Source organism: Harpia harpyja, chromosome 19 (genome assembly GCF_026419915.1).
Source record: "Harpia harpyja isolate bHarHar1 chromosome 19, bHarHar1 primary haplotype, whole genome shotgun sequence".
In the NCBI taxonomy this organism is placed as follows: domain Eukaryota; kingdom Metazoa; phylum Chordata; class Aves; order Accipitriformes; family Accipitridae; genus Harpia; species Harpia harpyja.
In genome coordinates, this window is record NC_068958.1 from 618,128 (window position 1) to 631,542 (window position 13,415).

The window sequence follows — 13,415 nt, forward strand, 5'->3', positions numbered from 1 at the left end:
ACGACGCGCAAGGGCCGCGCCCGCAGAGCGGGCTGCGCTGGCGGCGCTGCACCGGGCGCCCCGTCTCCCGCTGCCTGCTCGCCCGGGGCGGCCCTAGCCCACCCGGCCCCGCGTCCGGGCACGGTCCGTGGTACCTCGCCCGGGCCGAAAGCAGCCGCGGCTGCCTACGGCCCGGCCCCCTGCTCCGAGCCGCCCGGCCCGGCTGCCCCCGCGCTGCGGAGCGGCCATCGCGCCCGGCCCCGCGGCCCCGGGCAGGCGGCTGAGGCCCAGGGGCGGCAGAGGTGGACGCCGGGGCGGGGTGTCCCGGCTCCAGGTCTCGTTCGGACCAAACCGAAGCGCCCTCGCCCCCCCCACCGAGCCGGCTCGCCCAGGCGCGGGCAGGTACCCGACGGGGCGGCCGGACCGGCCGAGCCCCGGCTGGCAGCGGCGTGGTGCGCACATGTGTCCCCGCGGCGGGCGGTGCCAGGTGCAGGGCTAGGGGCAGAGTTTACCGCCAGGCTCTGACGGCTCCGCGGGTTTCCCAGCCCGGGGGGCCGGGGGGGGGTCTTTTCCCAGTTCAGGGCAAATACCTTCGTTTCACTGGGAAATTTAACCTCTCCTTGGAGTTGGATCCATTATACGGGTTTAATATCCGCTCTTTTACAGCTCAGCGTTGTAAAGGCAGCAGCCAGGTCTGTGAACTCTGACATGTGCACCCGCGGGGGGGTGGGGGGGGACGGGACCTGCCGGCGCGGAGCGCGCCTGCCAGCGCAGCCTTTCATCTGCGGGGCCGCCGCACCGGCCCCGCCGGCCGGCAGCGGGAGGGGGCGGCGGCGCTCCCCACCCGCGCAGCCCGGCCGGTCCCTCGGGGCCCCCGCCGCGGCCCCGGGGCTCCGAGGTGCCCTCGGGGGTGCCGGCGGGGCCCCACCGCTCCGCCGGTCCCGGGGAGCGGGCTGGGCCGGCGCGGCCGAGGTCGTGCCCACCTCGGTGGCCTCCCCCGCGCCGCGACACGGCAGGTGCCCCGGGGGCGCGGGCGGAGGCCGGGAGCCCCGACGAGCCGAGCCGAGCCGAGCCGGGCCGGGCCGGGCCGGGCGCTGCCTGTCCACAGGGCTGGCCAGGCCGGCGGTACACGCTCCCGCAGAGACCCCCGCTCCGGAGAGCCGCCTCTCCCGCACGGGCGTGAACGGGGCGGCGCGTCGGAGGGACGGGAAGGGGACGAGGCGATCCCGAACCTTCCTCTTCTTCTCCCGCGAACTGGCAGGTGCGTGGGGCGGCCCGGGCGAGGGCACCGGGCCAGCGCTGACCGCGGGGCTGGGCCGGGCCCTCGGACCTCGCCAGCCGGGCAGGAGGGACCGGCGGTAGCGGCCCGGCCCGGCGGGTACGGCGAGCGCTCGGCGCCGGCGCTGCCGCCGGGCGGGCGGTGCTGCGGAGCGGCGCCGGGAACCGCGCCGGGGGCCCGCTCCGCCGGTGCGGAGGGCCGCGCCGGCCTCCCCCGGCAGGATCCCGGCGCCCGCGGGTCCCGCCGCCCTCCAAGCAGCAGCCCCGGCTCCCGGCGCGGGCGGGCTGCCCATGCCGAGAGGCGCCGGGGCCCGTCGGGCCGGGGCGGCGGCGGGAGCGCCTGTGCGGCTGCCGAGGGCGGCGGGGCCGCTCGCCGGGCGGGGAGCGGGTTCCCGTGGGAGGAGGCCCGCTCCCTGGCGGGGAGGGAGCGGGCCGCTCCTCTGCTTTTCTGACGCGCCGCGGGAGCATTTCTATACGTTTAAGCCAGGAATCTAAATGAAACTCGATTTTCAGGAACAAAGAAACCCCAAAATTCCAACAACGAGAAATCCTTTCCTCCTGGGGCTGGGCAGCCTCTCCGTTACGACTAACGTTTTCCTCCGCCGTGGCGACGGGAGCGCGGAGCGCGGCCGCTCCGGGCCGCTCTCCTTCCTCCCCCGCAGCGCCGGGGCCGGCGGAGCGCGGGCGATGCGGCGCCGGGCCCCATCGAAACCGGCTCCACCGGCCGCCCGCGGCTCCGCGCAGCCCGCGCTCCCAGGGCCGCCTCGGCCGGCGGCGCAGGGCCCGCTGCGCGGAGGGAGTCCCGCCTGCGCCCGCGGCCCTTCCGCGCCTCTCGCAGCCGAGCCCGCTCCGCGCCCAGCTCTCCGTCGGCAGGACAGGGACAGCGCGGCGGCCGGGGCCCGACCCGCCGCAGGATGCTTCTCCCCTCCCGGGCCGTTCCCCGATCGCCCAGGGCCCCGCGGGGCTCCGGTGCGGGTGCGTGGGACAAGTAGGGCCGCGGCCCGGCCCGTGGGAAGCAGCCGGCCCTGCCCCGGGGCCGCGCAGACACCGCTCCGCCGGCGCGCCCTTTGCGCGTCCTTTGCGCAGCGCCGCGCTACCCGCGGGCAGGCTTCGGCCGGGAGCCTCCACCGGGGCAGCGGCCTCCGGACTGGCGCTGCCCGCGGCTCCCTCGTCCTGCCTCGCCGTCCCGGGGAGACCGGACCGGTCTCTTCGCCACCCCCCCGCCCCGGGGCATCGTCTCCCGCGGGAGCCCGGGCCCCGGCCGGTCCCGTCCTGGCGGGAGGCGGGGGCGAGCGCCCACTCCCGAGGGGTCCGGCGGGCGGGGGGACGCCGGCGCGGAGCCCTCTCCCAGGACAGGGCTGCCCTGCAGCCCCCGGAGCCCCGAGCCCAGCGGGCCGCCGGTAGCTGGAGTCCGTCCCCGTCGCGGTGCCCGGATAGACTGAGCTCCGCTGCCCCCGGCGCGGCTGCTCTGGCCGGTGCTTCTTGAAGGGAGAAAAGAAAAACGAAGAGTTTGGAGAGAACCGGGAGAGGGCTTTGCCTGCAAGGCGGCATCGCTCTTCACGTAAAGACGTTAATAGTTAGCAGAAAATGCAGGCCGTAGGTAATTGTGTTACATTATCTGATTGGGCTTCGCTGCTGCGGCTCTCCTGAACTGCCTTTGTAAACAGAAAACGGTCACGTAAAATGGGGAAATATCAGAAGCCGTGCAAATAAATAGTACTGGTAACCTCGCCGGTCTGAGCACTCCCTTGAAGAGCGGAGCGGAGAGCTCCTTTCTGGTTTGTATTAGTGATTATTGCACTGTCATTAAGGAATGCAGGGGTGGAAGTATTTGCTTCAGGACTCGAAGCACACGCGGTACAACAAGAGGGAAGCAAAACGCTGACGCGTGCGTGCCGCAGAGAAAGCGGAATAACGCTCGGCAAGCCCTGAGAATATCCAAGGGCAGGAGAGCCTGGGCGGGGAGGAGCCGGCGCTCCCTGCCCCGCCGAGAGCCCCCAGCCCCGCGGAGCTGCTGCTCCTGCCTCTCCGCTTCGGATCCGTCGTGCCTACAGCTTCTGCTTCCCAGCTCCCTAACACACATGCCTGGCAGCTTGTCATGCAGAGTGGATGCGTGATGTAATTCCCCAGCATGACATGTTCTCACCTGATGCCAACTGATCACTCTCAAGATGCACACGAAGCTGCAGGCTTTCTGGCAGCACCTTCTTGTCCTCTCTGTCTCTCTTGCATGTCTGCGTTTTTCGCTGACGCGTTGGGTGCTGGCAAGGCGAGCCCTGGAGCAGCTCCCGGGATCTCCCAGAGGTGCGGGATCCCACCGCCCCGCACCGGGGCTGTGCTTTGCTGGCACCGGCTGCCCCCGCCGTGTCCCCCTCAGGTGCACGCTCTGCCTGCGGTCCTGCCCCGTCCTGGGACACCGGCAGGCGCGGAATAACACCGTTATTTTTTTCTCCCATTATCAATAAGCCCACAGCTTACTATTTCTAGCTATCTCGGAACGTAATTTATACGAAGTCAGCTGTGGCATCGGACTGAAGAGGAATCCCTTCTAAAGGTGTCTTCCTAAAAGAAATCCTCTGATCCCGGGACTTAAAGGTTATCACGAACAATAAACACTTTCACCCTCAGCCTCATTTAGACAATGACCGATGAGCCAATCTGACACTCCTCCCTGCACTACGGATTTGCTCCTCTAATTATTTTTGTATTTTTGGTTTTGGTCAGAATGGGGGATCTGTATAATTTTTGCTGGAGTTGCGGTGTCCGATTTTGCCCCGGTGGCACGTTTTGTAGCTCCGCACGTGGAAAACGCGGGGGGGGGGAGACGACGACAGTCAGAGGGCGATGGAGCTGGTTCGCCCGCTTCTAGCCCAAGCCTCGGTTTTGCTCTTCCCGTAGAGATTCCCTGAGTATTTCTGAAGTTCAATATTTGCATAATACACGGGGAAAGGTGTTCCCCAAGAACAGTCGGGTTATCCGATAAACGTGTACAGAAACAGTCACATTTACCACAGACTTAGAGCACCCTTTCAACCTGGGTGAAAAGGGACCATAAAGCAGATAAAGCAGATAACTGGAACAGTGGATGGAGAACTTAGAAGTCTGATTTTCGGTAGGAACCCTGCAGACGTGAATGCATTCGGTTGCAGTCTCGGTCACCTGAAAGCTTGGGGGATAGCATGCCACCCCCCCCCCCGCCCATGATCTTATGCGTTTGAAGCAGCGAATTTCATAGCACAAATTCTGATTTGTTCAGTCACTTGTTCACACGGAGCGAGAGTTAAATTCTTGTTCAACGCGTAGCATTGTTTAAGCCCGATTTAAAAAACAAAACAAACCAAAACGAACCCCACACACAACGCCAAGAAGCCCGTCATATAAACCAAACGATAAACGCATTTACATTTCTGATTTTGGCTGCAACAGTACGATTAGAGTAGCCGGGTTATTACACTCGGGCAGACGCTCAGCTCCACAGCCGTAGGCGAGCGCTGCACCTTTAAAAGCCCCCGCTCAGGACCCCCCTGACCCGCTCGGCGTTCCAGGGCTGCGCTCAACACGGCAGGCTGGAAAGGGGGAAAAAAACAGGCGGAAAGGCCGGAGAGAGCCGGCCGCCCGCTCCCTCCCCGGCCGGCTCTGCGCCTCTTCCCAGCGGAGGCTCCCGACCCGCGGCAGCCCCGGGCCGGCGGTGCGGGACCCCCGCGGCGGCCCCGGCGGGCTGCCCCTGCCTGCGGCACCGGGCTCAGCCCCTCACCGGCTGCGGAGGCAGAATCTGCTGGGACGGACACCTCGGCTTAGATTCTTAAATACCAACAGCACCCGAGCGCCTAGGTCTTAATTTTTACTAGTGTCAAGGAATAAACCCATTGCTCATAAAAGTGGGGGAAGACTGAGCATGCTGATGTGTTGTTATACCGGTTTTTTATATGACAGGTTGTAAGATGACTCAAGAGGCCAATACAGCACGTTAAAGGGGCTCTCACGTCCTGTTTTCCTCAGCTGTGAAAGTTGGTGAAGTGATAGGATTAGGGGTCATACACATTTAGACTCCCTTTATCACATGGAGGAATTTCACAGCAGAACACAAGGAAAGCATGAAACCTCAATTACTTGACTTCAAGCTATCATCAGACACTGGACAGCGTGCGGTATTTTTAAAATTTTGTTTCTGACACCTTTTATGCTAGAGATTCTTTTCCCTGCCTTTGGGTGGGAAGGAGTTGCAAAGATGCTAAGAAAAGTGTGGTTAATTAGTAAAATACGATATTAAATTAAAATATTGGTAAGATATATCAATACAAGTTATTGATAAGTTATTAAAATGCTGCTGTTAAAATGGGAAAAGACAGTAATGAAGCCTGTAAGACTTTGAATTTTCAAGCTCAATTCACCAAAGCCCCCCTTTTTTTTTAAGACGGAGAAATGTTGCACAACGTTAACATTTTGTTGTGAAATCCTAAAGCATCTCTGTTGCCAGAGCAGCCACTGCTGACTGAAGCAACTGCTGTTAGTTTCAGCTATCTCTGGCTCGGTCCCCTGAGGACAGATATGATGACCCTGGGACCCCATTGCTCCTGGAAGGGAAGATGTCCCTGTCTGCCATGGGCACGGGTGGGCCAGCCCCTGCCGAAGACCAGGCTCGGTGTGAAGAGGCAGAGCAGGGCAGGACAAAGATGGGCTGAAACTGCCTGAATTTAAACGCTGAGAAGGCTGGGAAGGGGCAGCTAACGGGATGTATGAAGGGCAAAACATGGTAAAGGCAGAGAGGATTTTTCAGGGTAACATTTTGTTTCCTTTTGGCAGGTGAAAGACATACAAAGTGGTTGTTATTGGCAGCTAAACAGAGTTTTCAGTGCTCTGAGATACACAGCTGAAAACATCCTATGTCCACCAGCAAGAATATATGCTTCTAAAATATAATTACCTTGGAAAAAAGAGCATTTTAATTTCAATTACAATTATTCTATGAGAGGCAGATGTGAACTGCTAAAATGTTTATAACATGGCTTAACAGTGAAAAAACAAATATTAATGAAATGTGTTTCACTGATGGGATTTGATTGGCATGCTGTATTAATTACAGGCCTTTCGCCTCTGAAATTGCTGTTCTAATCCTGTCGGTGCCCAGGGAAAACAGTTTAAAGCTTGTTTATATATTCTAAAATGATATAGAAACATATAGGCATCTTTAAAAAAAAAAAAAAAGGCTGAATTTCAGCCTTGGTTTCACTACAGTGAAATACTTAAAAAATAGCATCTGCCAACATATACATTCTGGTCACCATTCTACAACCCCAATACACCTAGAATACTTACAGAGACTACTACACGCAAATAATATCTGTTGGATCCGTAATTTGGAATGCAAATTAAAATGGTAACCGAATTTCTCTGGCATGACACAGCCGAGACCTGTAGGTCTCCAGCAGGTGGAGACAAGCACACTGGCGTCCTTTATTTAAACAATGATAATAAAATAATCAACGAAGGGCAGCTGATTTCAGTATCACTAAGCCAAGGAGTTCAAAATCCATCATTTAAAAGTATCGTAAGAGCAGTTTAAAAGCATGGGATCTTAAACCATCCTTTTAGTGGCTAAAGCAGGGGGTACCTTCTGGTCACATATGTAAGTTTTTCTTTGCAGCCAGAGGAGGAACAAAGTTTCTTAACTTCAGAGGTAAAGCATTGCTTGGGATGTGCCTGTACCCGAGGAAAAGCCCAACTTCGCTCCACCGAGTATCCCATGCGGATTCAGTACAGAGAGGAGACAGACGCCCCTGACCAGGGAGCCAGAACCAACGTGAACACCTGCATTCACGGGGCAGTCTCTGCCTGCGCACACCAGAGCACTCCTGGCTTTAGCAGGGACACGCTGTCCCCTTCCAGCCTTAGGCACCTCATGTCCCTGCGCACCCACGAGCAGGGAGACACCAGGGGCCCCCTCCTTTCTGTACTGGGTAAGAGCACACGCTGCTCTGCCAGGCTCTGTATGGCACCCGCATCTGGCAGACCACAGGAGAGGACAGCTGAAGGAGACTCTACTAAGGGGAGAGTCTTTTAATGCTTACCATAAGTAGGAAATGGAAATAAAGAGAGAATAAGCCATTTATTTATAGGCCAGAGACCTTAAGTGCAAAGAAGCTCCCTGTCCCTTAAGCTTCCACCAAGCTAATGTTAGGGTACCCGATACACAAGAAAACAGCAGAATGAACCGGCACTGCTAACCAGCAATACTAACAAGCAGTACTAATGTGCAGGCATGAAAGGCAGCACTAGCAGCCTAAATCCTGCAGTAACCCAATCCTCAAGACCTCAGCCCCCTCCCTACTTGTACCGGGGATGGCATCCCGTGTAACGGAGACCCTCACAGGTGACATCAAGAGAGCAAATGGTCCATCCACTGCCTGCTGAGAAATCCTGTGTGGGACCTGAAGTGAACAGCATAACCTGTGAGCTGATTTAGGTAAAGGAAGATAATTAGTTTGCAAATAATAAGGATGTGTTTTTCTCCGTAGTAGAAACACTAACATGTAAAGCACCATAATGTAGTAAGCAAATTAGCTCCTGTGTCAAAATGGAAGTGGGAAGAAAAAAACCCATAATAGGACAATATTTTGAACTGTAAACCCCATTTTAGTCTATTCTACATGTTCAATGGCAGGGCATTTTATGTGATTTGGATACAACTCCACTAGCACATTAAAGTTTATTGGCCTTGAAAAAATGGATACATCGCTGATGATAGAAAACTTGGTGTTATACTGTCAATACATATTTTATTTGTTCTCTCTCCTAAATACGACTCAGACCTTTGGACTCCATACAGAGTTGGACTTTAGCCTTTTCCTGTAATTATTTGGTGTCTTGTTAACATTTTATGAGCATGTCTGTTTAAATAGACTTATTTGATGTGCATTTATTTTGGCTGTAGCCTGCTGTATAGGATGGATGTGCTTTTCTCTTTGTCTTTTAAAAGAAATCAAAATAAAGCTGAACAATGGAACTACAAGGGGACTAAATTTAAATATAGTGTTTGTTTCATTTAACAACAATACAATACAGTTGAAATCAAATAGACCTGACAACATTATTTATGAGGATTTAATATTTATATGGTAAGTGTAGAACATTTGGATAATTACAACTGTAAAGCATCAGTTTGTTTGCCAGTTGCATTGACTGACTTGTATTTGAGCACCACAGGCATATTTTGTTTGCAGTAATGGACTGTAAAAAAGGTTGGAGTTTCAGAGGGCTTTTAAAGCCACTCTTCTACTCTTTTTATTCGCCTTCTGAATAGTTTTAGAGAAATAGAGTATCTTCAGAATTTTTACCTGTTTGCATGAAAAGATCTTACTTACTCATTTCTGCTTCTGCAATGATCACAGCAGGCAGAGAAGAGGCACTGAGGGAGGCACAGCCAGCCCTTCTCAGCCACCTGCCCGGAGGCCTGGGCCCTTCCCAGGGAATCTGTGAGGAGCGAGCACACGTGCATCCTTCCACTGCCATATTCCTCCTCCTCCCCCAGAATGCCTGCAACCGAAGGCCCAACTTATCCACCCAAACGCTGCTTTAATAATTCATTAAGCTGTGTAGATTGTGCACTCTCTATACCTCTGAAAACATCTGATTCATCTCTTTTAGATCTGTTGGTACCACTGGTCATATACTACAGGTGTGAAAGTGTGTTGTGTGAGAATGAAGACGTGCCTGCTAAGCTCTGCTCTCGAACTTCCAACCTGCAGAGTGATGCTGGCCTTGTCACACCCAGAGCAGTCTCAGAAGGGAGGAAGACAGGTCATAGCAGAGGAAGCTTGGAATAATGTTAAGCTATTTTTCTTTTTCTATTCTTTACATGCAAAGTATTCCTGGTAAGGTTTTAAACTTCAGACGCTGGAAATAAAACAAATGCAGAAACAGAAAGAATGGTACTAAATTACATCTTGCCTTTCTTTACCACCTTTCACCATACAACATTCAAGAGAACTTGCAAACATGCAGAGATGTGTTTGCTGACCACTAGAATGCAGCAACTTCCGAAATAAGGAGCATCTGCATAGAGCAACATCCAGCAAGAGCTAAAAATAGTTGAAGACATTAAACAAAGAAATATTCTCAGTTTTCAGCTCCAGTAACAGTCCCTTAAACAAACTGCTGTGAGTTGCTGGGAGGCACGTAGGTGCTGATGGTCCTCTCCTCTGCTTTGCCCCCCAGCAGCACTCTGCCCTTGCTGTTCAGTGACGAGTCCTGTCATCGGGGCGGTGGGGGCAAATGTTCCGCTTGGTTCTGCTGAGCTCTGATCTGGGCATTCCCTTGCCCTAATGCCCCGAGCCCTGAGGTTGGCTGAGCTGGCAGCACAGATCAGCCGGTGCTAGGCGGGACGGCCCTGGGCTGGAGGGAACAGGACAGCCTCCTCGGTGAGGGGCACCCGAGGCCTGAGCAGCAGAACTCTGAAACCATCAGTTCATTTAGTAACTATCCTGCACCAAAAACAGAGACTTGTGTGAGCCTGTGAGGTTTGTTCCACAGGTTTTCCGCTTCTCCTGCTAAGTAAAGTTTTTTTGTCCACAAGCATGGAGGTGGTTTGGTGTAAGCAAAATAGCACATATTTTAGAATATGCCTTGGGCAAAATGTTACCATTCCAACATCTTTCTTAACGATGTAGGCTGATTGTCAGTGTGGATGTGGCCTTTCATTTTGGTGTAACAGGTACTGATGCACAGTTTACTCAGTGTGCAGAAAGCAAATTTCCTCTGTTTTTCTAGCAATCATAATCCTTTCTCCTCACAGACTACTACTGTTACACTGTAGCAAAAAGAAGCAAAAGAAAAGGCTTCACAATTCCCAGAGCTCAGTCATACTTTTCCTGCTTTTTAATCCTTGTGTTCTCTGTACTGCACCTTGCACAGTAGTATCAGGGGCTCCTCCTGGGTTCCTGTCTGATGTTTTCATATGGTCAATACGTTAAAACAACAGTGCTGTTGAGAAGGTAGAGTCAAATAAAATCACCATCCTGAGGTTGGAAGAGGTTATCAGACATCACAAAATATGACAAAAATGATGGATGACTTTGGAGTACAAGTTCGCATGTGAGCATCTTTACTGATGCAAACAGTATTAAGAGTTTTCAGATTCATGTGCCCACACCCTAAGCCTTTTGCAACAGGGTTTTGCTGAGCACACTGCCTGCACTCCACAGCTTGGTGAATCGTGTGGTCCAGGGTTAGATAACATTGCACCACCATTCATCAGCCTCAGTTTGTTGAAATCCGAGGTCCCCATAGCAAGCTTGTGCAAGCCCACTACAGAGGATGAATTTTACCTTCCATGTACCTCCTGTTATCACTGTCAAGAAGACAGTTTCTCTGAGGAAGCTCTGTGACAGCGGATGATGGCACTGACGCTGCACCTACTCTCTGAATCTGCTTGCCAGGCTTGTCACATCAAGAGTGCATCCTTTGAGATGCTGAGGATAATTAATGCCCAGCTGAGTAACTTTCCAGGGCTCACTGAAGAGGAATGAATATTTCAGTGCTCTAAACCCTATTGTCACCCTCACAGATTACTCTCCTCATCTCTCATTTCCCAGAAAAATAATACAACTGTCCTCTTTCCCTTCCCTTGTATACTTCGTCCCTCAGGCTAAACTGCCTCCAAGTCTTTACTTTTCCAAAAGTCACTGTTTTCCACTGGTATCGCGCTGGCAGAGCTACACATAACTATTCCCTATATTACTTTCAAAGCATCAGAAACTAAATGAGAGATTTTTCCCTAATCAGGTCAAATCAAGAGCTAAACCTGCACCATGGGAGAAACACTCAAATCTTTCTTTTCTCACTTGGCTCCATCTACTGATATTACAGCAGATTGCACATAGTTGCAGAGCTGTGCTATGCATACTAGACATGCTGTGTCTTCCATCAATAGTAATTTCAAGGTTAATTCTTAAAGAGATTAGAAAAAAACTGCTATCAAGTGAAAGACATGTGCTTGTGTATGTTTACCCCGCGGGGTTTTTACATCAGAAGTGTGAAGTGAATTACAGGGTACAATAACCCAGTGGAAAGTTAGCTGCTTCTCGGTGAAAAGCATTTTGGAGCCAGTTCAATAACCCACCATGAGACCACACATCAGAATTGTACTTATTTAGGGAGCTAATTGAAACAGAGCCTGTAAAGAGGAGCCGACATCAGAGGCAAGAAGCAGTTAAGATCTGAGAAAAGGCGGTGTTTGTGGGCAGAAATAGTGAAGAGTGAGTGTATATGAGGCCAAACCTGGTAGCCCTCACCCAGGCAGAGTTCCCACTGAATGGGATGGGTTGAAGTCACGAGGTGGTTTGCCAGGGAAAGGCTTGTTAGCTCAAGCCTCTGGATAATTTTCTCAGGCTGTGATGCAGGTCTGCCTTCACAAGTGCTGGCGCTCTGTCTGCCTCTTGGCTCTTGAGTCCCTTCTCCATTATGCTAAGAATCTAACCACCAAGCCAAGCTGTGTCCCCCTCCCAGTGTGAACCGATCAGAAGGGTGACAGCATTTCACATTGGTCTAGTGGTATTGTCTGATCATTGTTATTGTGTTGGTCTGTGCTGCAGGATGTTCTAAGCTTGTTTTTACCAAAGGAAAAAAAAAGGAATGTCAGACCGGAAAAGCCTGTTGTCATTTAAACTTCAACAAGCATTTTGGGGCAAAACGCTGAAACCCTTATTCAGAAAAAAGCTTCAAAATCAGGCTCTTAAAATCCACTCAGGTGGTTTAAAACCATTGAGATCAATAAATAATGGTTGAGTTTGCCTCCTGCTCTCAGAGTACCATGAGTCACACTGTCAGCTCTTAGCTGTGAGCACAAGGACTAGAATCTCACATTTTAAAGTAAGCACTAGGAATCCCATGTAGCCTGAGGGGTCCTGGAGCTGGGGCTTTAAAGGCAATATTGAATCCCATGACACCTATGATAAAACCCCAATATTGTATATAGGGGGTCATAGTCACTCGTTTAAGATAAGGCTGAATAAAAGTGCAGTGGGATCAAACAGCTGCATTTTGCCTTTTATTTTCACTTCAGAACAGCACTTGCACTTTGAGGGCTCGTATTTTGCAGAATGTAGTTAGAAAAAACGCAGTTGCTATTGGGGCAAACAGCTTCAAGGAGAAGCAGACATTGTCAACCATTTCCCTCCACTGTGGTCCCCTCCTCCTAGCACTGGGCATATACTCCAAGGTAAAACTTGCTCTACTTACGTTAAACTGATAGTGTAAGTAGTAAAGTCTTTTCCCTTTTGGTTTAAATGAATCCTTGCCACTTAAGTTCATGTTTATTTTTATAATATGGACTCTCTGTCATTTATTGCTCCCGAAGGGACTCCAAATACCATGATGGTTATGAGCGAACCTGGGAATATACTTCTGAATTGCTTGTGATTTATCCTGTTTCTGATGCACATAATAACACAGCTCTTCCAAAGCCTGTTCAAGGCTTTTAATTATTAATTTCTGTACTTTGTGTGGCACCATGTGACAGTTATTGCTGCTGTGGTTGGGAATTACTGTGTCTGTGCTTTCTGGTAACAGCATTGTCATTGGGAATTTCATATTTCAGGCTAACTGCTGAATGGCTTTGGAACTGCTTGAACCTGTCCCCAGCAATGGAATAAATGTCATTTAAAACTATGCCCTTTGCAGCATCAGGACGCTGAGGAGTGCAGAGCTTGAGGGGAAAGATGAGACCAACAGGAGCCGTGAAGATACATGGTGGGAGCAGAAGGGCGACTTGCTTTGTAAACATGCAGCACACCTTCTGAGTTGCCCCAGACTTCACTATACCTCTTACTAGAGATAATACAAGAATAGGATGATTCCACATATAAGTGAATTTTCATTCCTCAGTGCCAGTTGCCAACAGCTCTAAGCCCATGTAACTCTTTGAAAAAGCCAACAGATCCACACAGGTAACAGTCTGACAATCACAGAGTGCCCACCTGCTCCGACGAGGCAGGCCTCCCGTACCATTCGAGGACATTTTGCAGCACCGTATGAGCAGTGCACCCTGGTAAGCATTCGTTGTCCTGAGCAGCACAGGACACTTTCTGTTGCAGAGCCTGCGTTGCCCTGTGTGGTAAAATGGGTCCGTGGCTTTGTCCTGCTCCATGCTCCTCTCTCTGCCT